This window comes from Zonotrichia leucophrys, chromosome 6 (genome assembly GCF_028769735.1).
Source record: "Zonotrichia leucophrys gambelii isolate GWCS_2022_RI chromosome 6, RI_Zleu_2.0, whole genome shotgun sequence".
Taxonomy (NCBI): Eukaryota; Metazoa; Chordata; class Aves; order Passeriformes; family Passerellidae; genus Zonotrichia; species Zonotrichia leucophrys.
This window is the reverse complement of record NC_088176.1, coordinates 10,968,551-10,982,206: the sequence shown is the minus strand read 5'-3', so window position 1 is coordinate 10,982,206 and position 13,656 is coordinate 10,968,551. Positions and strand designations below refer to the sequence as shown.

Sequence of the window (13,656 nt, the reverse complement as noted above, 5' to 3'; positions counted from 1 at the left end):
CAATATGTTTTCGTTGCCTTGTTTGGCAGATGAACTAAAAATGTCTTCCTCAAAGTGCTCTGATGCAAAGAGTAGTGTGAGGAACCAAGCCAGGAACCACTTGCTTCTCTTTTCCAAAATATGGTGGCGTTTGATGTTTTTTTCTTCTTTTTTCTTCTTTTTCTGCTGAACAGAGGGTTGAAGTGGGCTAGACCTACTTCTGTTGTTAGCAAAGGTTTCTAGATTATTTCTCTGCATTTCCATCCTGCTGAGTATGACCTTACTGATCTTCTATGGAACTGTGAGTAGGGACTCTCTCCTGTCACTATTTCCCTTATATTTAAGGTATTCATATCAATCAAAACCACTGTATAGGATTCAATGTTGATTATGGAAAAATGCTGTATGAACAGGGTGAATACATTTTTTATTCGGGCCAAAGGTCTTTGTTTTCCTTCTCTACAGAGGGCACTTTCAAATAAATACATCCTTCCATGTAGATACATTTTATTTGACAGTTCCTCCCTCACCTGTTCATAGCAGACTTCACCTTCTGCTTCTTATTTATTTGGGCTGCAGAGATGAAGAACAGGAAGGGGCTGTGTCATTCTATCTATGGCTGAGTGATGGATTAAGAGGGTTTATTCTTTCTACTTTGACTGTTTTGGATATAAAGGAGATGATTCACTTTGAATTGGCTTCCCCTTGAGACAAGGCAGAGGAAGAGCAAGAGCTGTAACGCCTTCCTGCAGCCCCAGGAGCTGGTGAGATATGCAAGAGTGAGAAGGTCTGTTTCAAGACCAGGTAATAAATTCAGTATTACAAGACTGGATGCATTAGGGGATCACTTTGACAATTCATTCCTTGCTCTTTTCCTGGGGTGATGCATAGACTTGTATACTCCTTAGTCATGGTGGATTTCAGCTCAGTTCATCTCCAAGTCAAATAATAAAAATGTGACAGCTTGCAGAAGTCTTTAGCATCCAAATCACTTTTTGGGAATAAATCCTGTTGATGTCTCTTCAAGAAAAAAGAGACTTGAAGCAAATAAAATGTCCTGGGAAATTTTTGCAAAATATTGTTTGATCTTCCAATCAATTCTCCAAAGACTTCTGAGTTAGACTGGGGCTGTTAGAAAACTTATCTTTTATGCCAAGGACTGTTTTTCCTCCCTCCGAACTGTTGCTGTCATTTCACAGTGAGCAGGAAACACACACTTTGGATGATTTAGATACCACTTATTTTAAGGTGAAAGAATTTTGTATTTTCTTTACGATGTTTCTTGGATTCATACTGCTAGACAAGCTCGCATATTCTTACCAAAGGTCCTGTTGCGATCAAAACTCTTATTTAGCCTTCAAATGTAGCAGGAAGATGTTATCCAGGCATTAAAAAGTCAAAGCTATTTTTAAGTGTACATATGTGTATAAATAGTATTATTTTTGTTCAGAAAGCACATGGATTGATACTAAATATTTATAACTCTGTTTTTCAAATTTGTGTACATACACATAATTCACATTATTATTAATTATAATCGGAAGCCCCGCCCGGGCAGGAGGGCGTGCGGCCAAAGGGCTGGCAGCACCCTTGGCGGGCAGCTGTGACGCCTGACACCGCCACGGGCTCTGTCTTGCCAGGGCTGGCCGGAGTGCTCGTCAGGGGACAGGAGGAGGAGCTCCAGGTCATCAGCGAGGGTGAGTCAGGCCAGCCGCGTGGCAGCGAGCACCTCGGGGGCAGCTGCACATCCCGGCCCCGCAGCTACAATCCGTGCCCGGGCTGCGCAGGGCTCTGCTCCCTGTGCGGACGAGCGGCGGCGGGGACAGAGCCCAAAGAGCTGCCACAGAAACGTGGGGGATCCGTGGCCAGCACCTTCCGGCCAAAGCCATGGCAAGAGCCGGCTGGGATGGACCTGGCAGGAGGCTTTCCTTGGATTCCCTCAGTCTGGCCTCCGACCGTGGCTCTGTTCCTCTCTCTTGCAGCTCTTCAAGCCCTGAGAGAAGACGACAGCTGGTCTTCCAAAGAAGATCCGCAGGACTTCTTTTGTCTGCTGGATCAGATGTAGTGGCGTCCATCGGCGATCTCCAGCTCCCACGGAAGATGGGAGCAGCTGCAGAGCAGGATGTACTAGCTGGAGCTCCAGGCACAGCTCTAGCTGCTCAGAGCTGAGCCTGTGGGAAGCTCCAGGAGCTCCTGCCATCTCTCTCCCTGTTGGCAGCTCCCTCCCTGCAGCCCTCAGGCCCTGCCTATTACCTTTTTTGCCTCCCTGCTCACCCCCCTTCCCTTTGCTTTCCCTTAATAAAAAGATTGGGTTTTTGCAAAACCTTTTCCAAAACCTTAAGTGTCTGTCACTGTTCCTTGGGAAATGTAGGCATTTGGGGAAATGCCTTTGGAAGAGAAGGGCTTGATTCTCAAGCAAAGTGATTCCCCAGGAGCCCCCAGTGAGGTAGTAATCCATCTCCCTTTGGCTCCCTGCACTCCTTTCCGTCCTTGAGGCCCCTCGCGCTTGGCGGAGGGGCGTGGGAATGGAGAAGGCTGTGAAGAGCAGCTTTGGCACCTGCCTGCGCCTGCAGAGACCCCACCAAGCACCAGCAGCAGGGTGTGTTCCCTGCCTTTGAGCACAGGACAGAGAGGGATCATCGGAGTCCAGCCGAGAGCCCCAAATACCTCTCAGACAGCTGTGAATTCAAAGGCCTTTATGCATACATTAATGGCATCTTCCCTCTCTGGTGTGTTTTAACTCTTGGCAAGACGCGTTTGCATCTTGCTTGCTGGAAGCTGCTCTGCTCCAGGGCCGGCACCAAGCTGGGCTATGCGGGCTGGGCACCGTGGAGGGCCCTTCCCTGAGCACTTGGCCAGCCTTGGTGTATCCGGGGCTGCGTCAGACACTTGGGGCAAGGGATTCCATCCAACTGGGGCCACCTTGGGTGGGGAGGGCGTGGCACCAGGGCACGTGGCAGCATGTCCAAGGGCTCTTTGTGACACAGTGCGGCAGGGTCACCGAGGGACCGAGTGGAACGGGGTGTGCAAGCAGCCCTTTGTGACACGCGCTGACATAGCAGCTAGTGGCACCGCAGCCACGCCAGAGTGCTCGGTGCACGCGACGGGGCAGGACGGGACAGAGCAGTGCTGTGAGGAGCCTCCGCACAGCCGGCTCGTTCGTTGCTGACCCGGAGCTTTTCCGAGGCGCTCCTCCTGTGGCTGGCCTCACGGCCAGACCTCGGGACTCGGTGCATCGGAGCTTATCCGAGGCATCTCCCATCCCCGTGGCCGGAGCCCTCGTGGCCAGGCCGTGGGACTTGGTGACCACCATCGTTCCCGAGGAGTCTCCTGTCCTTGTGGCAGGAGCCCTCGAGAACAGAGCGCAGGACTTGCTGTCCTGTAATCTTCCTGAGGCCCCTCTGTCGCAGGTACCTGCAAGGCAGGACTGCGGCACGCGCTGACTCGGACCTTTGACAGGGCATCTGTGTCGAAGGTGCCCTCGAGGTCAGACCGTGGCCAGCGCAATGGCAGGCAGACTGCGCAGCCTGTTCAGGGGGCTTCGGGGGAGGAAAAGCAAAGGCCCTGCAGCTGCCCCAGTGCAGCAGACTGCAGAGCCGGAGCAATTGCACCCGCTGCAGGACGGTGAGTGGTGGAGCTGGCCCGCAGGGCCGGTGGCTGCAGCCAGCCTGGCCCCACCCCACCCCACCCCACCCCATCCCATCCCATCCCATCCCAGTGGATGTGCCGAAGGACAGGATGGGACAGGGGGCGGGGCTGCCCTCGCCGATGGCCGTGCTCCACGCCCTGGGCACCCGGGTGGCTGTCCCTGCCTAGGAAGCGCAGGGCTGGGCTGTGTTCTCTGGCCTCTCCCGCAGCCCTTCAGCTCTGGCTGCACTTGCTCTTTGCCAGATGCAGCCAAGGACCAGCCTCGAGTGCAGGAACCCACCCGTGGCTGCTTCCGCAGAGCAGCGCAGGTACGTGCGGCCGTCCCCACCTGGGCCGGGCCTGCTGGCACTGCTCGGCCGAGCCCCGTGCTTGGAGCAGGCCATGGAACATCACTCTCTTCCTGCCCTTCCTTCTGCTGCAGACACTGCGGAGGATCCTGCGCCTTCGGCGCAGAAATACCAGGGGCACCAGCACCGAGGGCGTGGCCCAGCCCGACTCCAGGCTGAGCAAGCTGCGGGCAGAGGCTGGTCCCATCTCAGCGCCCGCTGACCTCGCAGCAAGCTCAGACCTGGAAACAGACAACGAGGGCTGGGCAGAGGCTCACGTGGCTGTGACTGAGGGCATGGCCACCACTGACGCCAAGGGCATCCCAGAGACCGAGGCCATGCCCATAAGGACCATGACTCCTGCACCCGCTGCGGAGGTTTTCCAGCAGGGTGCTTCTTCTCCACAGCAGGTAAGCAGCCTGGGTCAGGGCTGAAGTCCTCCTAGGATCACGTGGCCCCTCAAGCTACATCTGCTGGCCCCCTCAGCCTTTGAGGCCATGACAGTGGGGTGGGAAGGCAAGCACTTCTTTGGGAAGTTGCTGGGAAGTTGCTACCTTGAACAGCACTCCAAGTCTTCCCCATGCCACCTCCTCCAGGTGCTAGCCATGGTGAGGGGCATTCTTCAGAGCCTGGCGTCCTGTGTCACCGTGGACGCCGGGCTGCAAATGGAAATTCTGGCCCTGACTGAAGAACACCCTGGTCTCGTGGTGATGAGCCTGCTGTGCTGTGCCCCAACGTGTGACAGGTATGGGGCACAACTGCCTCGAGAGTCCGTGCTCACCGGCCTGTAGGGCCCCCTGTGCCTGTACAGCCTGTCCAGCGGGCTCTGCCAGAGAGGCCGAGAGCTGCAGGACCCTCGGGCCCCTCTGTCTCCTGAGCCTCTGCTGTGCTCCCTGCCTGCCCCTCAGGGCACCGGGGCTCTGTCACCCGGCCCCACGCAGCCGCACTGGGCACAGTGCTGACGCACAGCTTTGGTCCCACAGAGCCGCAGAGCTGATGTGGAGAGCCATCGGCACCTCGGAAGTGGCCGTCGAGGAGGTGCTTCCAGCGCTGCTCTGTGCCATGGAGGAGCAGCCCCCTTACAGTGGGGACAAGGAGGCCATCTTTGCCCTGGCTGTGAGTTTCTGGAGCTGGCCTTTGCTCGCCCTCCAGTTTGCCTCTTCAGCAGTTCTCCATGCTCTCCTTACCCTGCAGCTCCCTGCCTGGGCTGAAAGCTGGCCTAGGGGCAGCAGGCTGGGTGCTCCCCTGCATCTCCCCTCGGCCCTGCCTCAAGGACACCCTGGCACTGAGCGCTGCCTCAGTATGCTTTGTCACTTGCAGGCAACTCTGGCACTGTGGAGGATTGCCTCCATGTCTGAGTGGCACTATGGCATTCTCCTCCATTCGCCCAAACTGTTCGTGGCTCTGCTCCTGCAAATCGTCACCACCACAGAGCAGATGCCAGAAGACGATGAGGCACGGCGGTTCTGGGGAGCGTGCCGGGAGGAACACGGCCTTCCCAGCGAGCCCAACAGGTACCAGTCGCCCTGTCCTTCCAACACCCTTGTGACCAGGGCCAGCGCTCCCAGAGTGACCTGGCCTTTGCTCGGCATTCAGGTTTGCAGCGCAGACCATGAAGGCTCTGCTCTCCAGACTGGGCTTTGACAACAAGCTGGTGGCTCTGGAGCACAAGCAGGTCTGGGAGAAGCTGCTTTGCGCCGACACGCAGCACTATGCAGCGGGTCTGCTGGCCAGGTGAGATCCCCTACTCCTGCCACCACTGCCAGCATTTGTGCCCTGTGCCCGGAGTGCCCCACACAGTCCCCGGGCTTGTAAGCGAGAGGGCCTTGTCACCGAGGGAGGGCCGAGCACACTGGAAGAGATTGGGAGAGGAGGATGCCCAGGAGCGGCCGCCTACCAAGGGGCCCATGTGCCCTTGCAGAATGCTGGGGAAAGATCAGACCTCTGTGAGTCACTCCTGGGAGAGGTTTCCCCATCACTGGAGGCTCAGGGCCTTGGTGCCTTTTTCCTCTGCCAGGGAGATGCGCCGCGGCTTGACGCCATGTGTCCCTTTATGGCGTCGCACCTGCTCAGCCGGCTCATCAGGAAGCAGCCCCACTGGCATCTGCCTGCCCTGGCCTTCTTTGTGGAGGTGAGCCTGACAGCCAGCGCTGCCTGGCTGAGCTGCCTCCCAGCTCTCGGGCCTCTTGTAGCTGCAGCCGCCTGGGGCAGTGCCCGTGCCCGCTGCTGCTGCCTGGGCCCGGCCCTGTGCGGCTCCGGGCTCCTGCCCGCAGGCTTCCCTGACACTGCCCTCCTGTGCCTTTCAGCTCCTGGAGTGCCTGGACTTGAGCCAACACGGTCCCAGTGCCCTGCTGGTCGTATCCCGGCACCTGCCCAGCAAGTGCAGGGACGGGCTGCGCCTGGCACTCAGAAGCCTCGTGGTGCTCAGCAAGGAGCCCTTGCTGGTGAGAAGGGGGCACTGGCCAAAGCCGTGCTGGTGGTGTGGGGCTGGGCAATGCAGACCTCTGGCCTTGGCTGGCCTTTGGCAGCAGAGGCAGCTGCTCCCATCTCTCCTGCCTCCCGCTTCAGCTGCCCCGGTGCCACAAGCAGCTGTTGGTGCTGCGGCCCTTCACGGCTTCACAGCACAGCCCTGTCTTGCACGCAGGCCGGAGGAATACGCGGCCTGCATCAGCGCCTGGTGGAGCAGCTGGCTGATCCAGATGCAGAGATGGTCTGGATGACCCTCTGTGCCCTCAGGGATATGCTCCAGGACAAGAACCTCAAGCCACCCAGCATCACCACCCTGAAGCTGGCTGAGTCCCTCCTACAACACTTTGAGAACGTAAGGCTCTGTGCCTCCAGCCAAGGGCACTGGACGCTGCCTGGAACCTTTGTGCTCTGTGTGTAGATATTTGGACCTTTGCCCCAATGGGCCTGGAGCAGTTGGTGCTTAGGACTTTTCCTCTCCTTCCAGAACAACAGCCATGTGCAGCTGCTCTCCATTCAGCTCTTCTGGGAGGTGGTGGAGCTGGTAGTGGAAGAGGGGGAAAATACTCCCATGACAATCGTGAGCCAGAGCCTGCTCCCTCTCTACTTGCACTGGAACGATGAGAACCTGCACGTGGCCAAGGTGAGGTTTTGTGCGATGCTGCCACATCCCTGGCAGGGGACTCAACCGCCTCCTGCCCGGGCGCCTGGTGGGCTCCAGCCTCCTCTGGCCTTGGCACAGGGACACAGCTGCCGTGCCCTGGGCTCTGACGCCACCTAAGGCTCTCTCCTGTTCTCCAGGCCTCTCGCGACGCCCTGCTTCGTGCAGCATGCTTCCTGAGAAGGACGTACCTGGAGCAGCTGCTGATGAAGGGACGGCGGATGCAGTTCGCCGAGCACCTGGTAAGGACAGCCCGGGAGCCCCAGCCGCAGGCTGGAGAAACCCCCCTACCCCCGGTGCTCGGCGCGGGGGGCTGGCAGCTGTGCCCCTGCCCAGCGCCGCAGCCGGGCCCGCCAGCCTGCGCCCCCCACGCTGCTCCCTGCCCCGGGCCATGCGGGCCGGCTCGGCCGGTGCTGGGCACAGGGAGCGCCCGGCCCAGGGGCAGAGCCCTCACCGAGCCTTCCCTGCCGGCGCTCCCCGCAGCTGCTGCAGGACGAGAGCCGAGCGGCCGAGCACCTGCGCTGGGCCCTGCCACGCCTGCGGAGCCCACAGAAGCCCGTGCGACAGGCGGCCGTCGGGATCATCGGTGAGCCACGAGCCCCGCGCCCCTCGCTGCCTCGGCCCGGCTGCTGCCCCGGCTACAGCGGGAGCCGCGCCCGGGCCGCTGCAGCCCCGGTGTCCCTCGGCGCTGCCGCCGCTCTCCCGCAGCCAGCCGTGCCCTCGGGCGGCGGTGTGCGGCAGGGGCCGGCAGGAGCCCTGCCCGGGCAGGAGGGCGTGCGGCCGCAGGGCTGGCAGCACCCTTGGCGGGCAGCTGTGACGCCTGACACCGCCACGGGCTCTGTCTTGCCAGGGCTGGCCGGAGTGCTCGTCAGGGGACAGGAGGAGGAGCTCCAGGTCATCAGCGAGGGTGAGTCAGGCCAGCCGCGTGGCAGCGAGCACGCCGGGGGCAGCTGCACATCCCGGCCCCGCAGCTACAATCCGTGCCCGGGCTGCGCAGGGCTCTGCTCCCTGTGCGGACGAGCGGCGGCGGGGACAGAGCCCGAAGAGCTGCCACGGAAACGTGGGGGATCCGTGGCCAGCACCTTCCGGCCAAAGCCATGGCAAGAGCCGGCTGGGATGGACCTGGCAGGAGGCTTTCCTTGGATTCCCTCTGTCTGGCCTCCGACCGTGGCTCTGTTCCTCTCTCTTGCAGCTCTTCAAGCCCTGAGAGAAGACGACAGCCCACCCTGCATCAGCACACTGGTTCAGCTGGTCTTCCAAAGAAGATCCGCAGGACTTCTTTTGTCTGCTGGATCAGATGTAGTGGCGTCCATCGGCGATCTCCAGCTCCCACGGAAGATGGGAGCAGCTGCAGAGCAGGATGCACTAGCTGGAGCTCCAGGCACAGCTCTAGCTGCTCAGAGCTGAGCCTGTGGGAAGCTCCAGGAGCTCCTGCCATCTCTCTCCCTGTTGGCAGCTCCCTCCCTGCAGCCCTCAGGCCCTGCCTATTACCTTTTTTGCCTCCCTGCTCACCCCCCTTCCCTTTGCTTTCCCTTAATAAAAAGATTGGATTTTTCCAAAACCTTAAGTGTCTGTCACTGTTCCTTGGGAAATGTAGGCATTTGGGGAAATGCCTTTGGAAGAGAAGGGCTTGATTCTCAAGCAAAGTGATTCCCCAGGAGCCCCCAGTGAGGTAGTAATCCATCTCCCTTTGGCTCCCTGCACTCCTTTCCATCCTTGAGGCCCCTCGCGCTTGGCGGAGGGGCGTGGGAATGGAGAAGGCTGTGAAGAGCAGCTTTGGCACCTGCCTGCGCCTGCAGAGACCCCACCAAGCACCAGCAGCAGGGTGTGTTCCCTGCCTTTGAGCACAGGACAGAGAGGGATCATCGGAGTCCAGCCGAGAGCCCCAAATACCTCTCAGACAGCTGTGAATTCAAAGGCCTTTATGCATACATTAATGGCATCTTCCCTCTCTGGTGTGTTTTAACTCTTGGCAAGACGCGTTTGCATCTTGCTTGCTGGAAGCTGCTCTGCTCCAGGGCCGGCACCAAGCTGGGCTATGCGGGCTGGGCACCGTGGAGGGCCCTTCCCTGAGCACTTGGCCAGCCTTGGTGTATCCGGGGCTGCGTCAGACACTTGGGGCAAGGGATTCCATCCAACTGGGGCCACCTTGGGTGGGGAGGGCGTGGCACCAGGGCACGTGGCAGCATGTCCAAGGGCTCTTTGTGACACGGTGCGGCAGGGTCACCGAGGGACCGAGTGGAACGGGGTGTGCAAGCAGCCCTTTGTGACACGCGCTGACATAGCAGCTAGTGGCACCGCAGCCACGCCAGAGTGCTCGGTGCACGCGACGGGGCAGGACGGGACAGAGCAGTGCTGTGAGGAGCCTCCGCACAGCCGGCTCGTTCGTTGCTGACCCGGAGCTTTTCCGAGGCGCTCCTCCTGTGGCTGGCCTCACGGCCAGACCTCGGGACTCGGTGCATCGGAGCTTATCCGAGGCATCTCCCATCCCCGTGGCCGGAGCACCATCGTTCCCGAGGAGTCTCCTGTCCTTGTGGCAGGAGCCCTCGAGAACAGAGCGCAGGACTTGCTGTCCTGTAATCTTCCTGAGGCCCCTCTGTCGCAGGTACCTGCAAGGCAGGACTGCGGCACGCGCTGACTCGGACCTTTGACAGGGCATCTGTGTCGAAGGTGCCCTCGAGGTCAGACAGCGCAATGGCAGGCAGACTGCGCAGCCTGTTCAGGGGCTTCGGGGGAGGAAAAGCAAAGGCCCTGCAGCTGCCCCAGTGCAGCAGACTGCAGAGCCGGAGCAATTGCACCCGCTGCAGGACGGTGAGTGGTGGAGCTGGCCCGCAGGGCCGGTGGCTGCAGCCAGCCTGGCCCCACCCCACCCCTCCCCATCCCACCCCACCCACCCCACCCCATCCCATCCCATCCCATCCCATCCCATCCCATCCCATCCCATCCCATCCCATCCCAGTGGATGTGCCGAAGGACAGGATGGGACAGGGGGCGGGGCTGCCCTCGCCGATGGCCGTGCTCCACGCCCTGGGCACCCGGGTGGCTGTCCCTGCCTAGGAAGCGCAGGGCTGGGCTGTGTTCTCTGGCCTCTCCCGCAGCCCTTCAGCTCTGGCTGCACTTGCTCTTTGCCAGATGCAGCCAAGGACCAGCCTCGAGTGCAGGAACCCACCCGTGGCTGCTTCCGCAGAGCAGCGCAGGTACGTGCAGCCGTCCCCACCTGGGCCGGGCCTGCTGGCACTGCTCGGCCGAGCCCCGTGCTTGGAGCAGGCCATGGAACATCACTCTCTTCCTGCCCTTCTTTCTGCTGCAGACACTGCGGAGGATCCTGCGCCTTCGGCGCAGAAATACCAGGGGCACCAGCACCGAGGGCGTGGCCCAGCCCGACTCCAGGCTGAGCAAGCTGCGGGCAGAGGCTGGTCCCATCTCAGCGCCCGCTGACCTCGCAGCAAGCTCAGACCTGGAAACAGACAACGAGGGCTGGGCAGAGGCTCACGTGGCTGTGACTGAGGGCATGGCCACCACTGACGCCAAGGGCATCCCAGAGACCGAGGCCATGCCCATAAGGACCATGACTCCTGCACCCGCTGCGGAGGTTTTCCAGCAGGGTGCTTCTTCTCCACAGCAGGTAAGCAGCCTGGGGTCAGGGCTGAAGTCCTCCTAGGATCACGTGGCCCCTCAAGCTACGTCTGCTGGGCCCCCTCAGCCTTTGAGGCCATGACAGTGGGGTGGGAAGGCAAGCACTTCTTTGGGGAAGTTGCTGGGGAAGTTGCTACCTTGAACAGCACTCCAAGTCTTCCCCATGCCACCTCCTCCAGGTGCTAGCCATGGTGAGGGCATTCTTCAGAGCCTGGCGTCCTGTGTCACCGTGGACGCCGGGCTGCAAATGGAAATTCTGGCCCTGACTGAAGAACACCCTGGTCTCGTGGTGATGAGCCTGCTGTGCTGTGCCCCAACGTGTGACAGGTATGGGGCACAACTGCCTCGAGAGTCCAGTGCTCACCGGCCTGTAGGGCCCCCTGTGCCTGTACAGCCTGTCCAGCAGGCTCTGCCAGAGAGGCCGAGAGCTGCAGGACCCTCGGGCCCCTCTGTCTCCTGAGCCTCTGCTGTGCTCCCTGCCTGCCCCTCAGGGCACCGGGGCTCTGTCACCCGGCCCCACGCAGCCGCACTGGGCACAGTGCTGACGCACAGCTTTGGTCCCACAGAGCCGCAGAGCTGATGTGGAGAGCCATCGGCACCTCGGAAGTGGCCGTCGAGGAGGTGCTTCCAGCGCTGCTCTGTGCCATGGAGGAGCAGCCCCCTTACAGTGGGGACAAGGAGGCCATCTTTGCCCTGGCTGTGAGTTTCTGGAGCTGGCCTTTGCTCGCCCTCCAGTTTGCCTCTTCAGCAGTTCTCCATGCTCTCCTTACCCTGCAGCTCCCTGCCTGGGCTGAAAGCTGGCCTAGGGGCAGCAGGCTGGGTGCTCCCCATGCATCTCCCCTCGGGCCCTGCCTCAAGGACACCCTGGCACTGAGCGCTGCCTCAGTATGCTTTGTCACTTGCAGGCAACTCTGGCACTGTGGAGGATTGCCTCCATGTCTGAGTGGCACTATGGCATTCTCCTCCATTCGCCCAAACTGTTCGTGGCTCTGCTCCTGCAAATCGTCACCACCACAGAGCAGATGCCAGAAGACGATGAGGCGCGGCGGTTCTGGGGAGCGTGCCGGGAGGAACACGGCCTTCCCAGCGAGCCCAACAGGTACCAGTCACCCTGTCCTTCCAACACCCTTGTGACCAGGGCCAGCGCTCCCAGAGTGACCTGGCCTTTGCTCGGCATTCAGATTTGCAGCGCAGACCATGAAGGCTCTGCTCTCCAGACTGGGCTTTGACAACAAGCTGGTGGCTCTGGAGCACAAGCAGGTCTGGGAGAAGCTGCTTTGCGCCGACACGCAGCACTATGCAGCGGGTCTGCTGGCCAGGTGAGATCCCCTACTCCTGCCACCACTGCCAGCATTTGTGCCCTGTGCCCGGAGTGCCCCACACAGTCCCCGGGCTTGTAAGCGAGAGGGCCTTGTCACCGAGGGAGGGCCGAGCACACTGGAAGAGATTGGGAGAGGAGGATGCCCAGGAGCGGCCGCCTACCAAGGGGCCCATGTGCCCTTGCAGAGTGCTGGGGAAAGATCAGACCTCTGTGAGTCACTCCTGGGAGAGGTTTCCCCATCACTGGAGGCTCAGGGCCTTGGTGCCTTTTTCCTCTGCCAGGGAGATGCGCCGCGGCTTGACGCCATTGTGTCCCTTTATGGCGTCGCACCTGCTCAGCCGGCTCATCAGGAAGCAGCCCCACTGGCATCTGCCTGCCCTGGCCTTCTTTGTGGAGGTGAGCCTGACAGCCAGCGCTGCCTGGCTGAGCTGTCTCCCATCTCTCGGGCCTCTTGTAGCTGCAGCCGCCTGGGGCAGTGCCCGTGCCCGCTGCTGCTGCCTGGGCCCGGCCCTGTGCGGCTCCGGGCTCCTGCCCGCAGGCTTCCCTGACACTGCCCTCCTGTGCCTTTCAGCTCCTGGAGTGCCTGGACTTGAGCCAACACGGTCCCAGTGCCCTGCTGGTCGTGTCCCGGCACCTGCCCAGCAAGTGCAGGGACGGGCTGCGCCTGGCACTCAGAAGCCTCGTGGTGCTCAGCAAGGAGCCCTTGCTGGTGAGAAGGGGGCACTGGCCAAAGCCGTGCTGGTGGCGTGGGGCTGGGCAATGCAGACCTCTGGCCTTGGCTGGCCTTTGGCAGCAGAGGCAGCTGCTCCCATCTCTCCTGCCTCCCGCTTCAGCTGCCCCGGTGCCACAAGCAGCTGTTGGTGCTGCGGCCCTTCACGGCTTCACAGCACAGCCCTGTCTTGCACACAGGCCGGAGGAATACGCGGCCTGCATCAGCGCCTGGTGGAGCAGCTGGCTGATCCAGATGCAGAGATGGTCTGGATGACCCTCTGTGCCCTCAGGGATATGCTCCAGGACAAGAACCTCAAGCCACCCAGCATCACCACCCTGAAGCTGGCTGAGTCCCTCCTACAACACTTTGAGAACGTAAGGCTCTGTGCCTCCAGCCAAGGGCACTGGACGCTGCCTGGAACCTTTGTGCTCTGTGTGTAGATATTTGGACCTTTGCCCCAATGGGCCTGGAGCAGTTGGTGCTTAGGACTTTTCCTATCCTTCCAGAACAACAGCCATGTGCAGCTGCTCTCCATTCAGCTCTTCTGGGAGGTGGTGGAGCTGGTAGTGGAAGAGGGGGAAAATACTCCCATGACAATCGTGAGCCAGAGCCTGCTCCCTCTCTACTTGCACTGGAACGATGAGAACCTGCACGTGGCCAAGGTGAGGTTTTGTGCGATGCTGCCACATCCCTGGCAGGGGACTCAGCCGCCTCCTGCCCGGGCGCCTGGTGGGCTCCAGCCTCCTCTGGCCTTGGCACAGGGACACAGCTGCCGTGCCCTGGGCTCTGACGCCACCTAAGGCTCTCTCCTGTTCTCCAGGCCTCTCCTGGCCTTGGCACAGGGACACAGCTGCCGTGCCCTGGGCTCTGACGCCACCTGCGGCTCTCTCCTGTTCTCCAGGCCTCT

General features: G+C 60.8%; 1 long non-coding RNA gene across 1 annotated transcript; it reads left to right on the top strand.

Moving 5' to 3' along the window:
• The first annotated feature begins 656 nt into the window (after positions 1 to 656).
• On the top strand, positions 657 to 2,302 carry LOC135449996 (uncharacterized). Its single transcript, XR_010440916.1, has 3 exons — positions 657 to 783; positions 1,620 to 1,676; positions 1,962 to 2,302. It is a non-coding gene; the product is annotated as an uncharacterized LOC135449996 (long non-coding RNA).
• Positions 2,303 to 13,656: the final 11,354 nt, after the last annotated feature.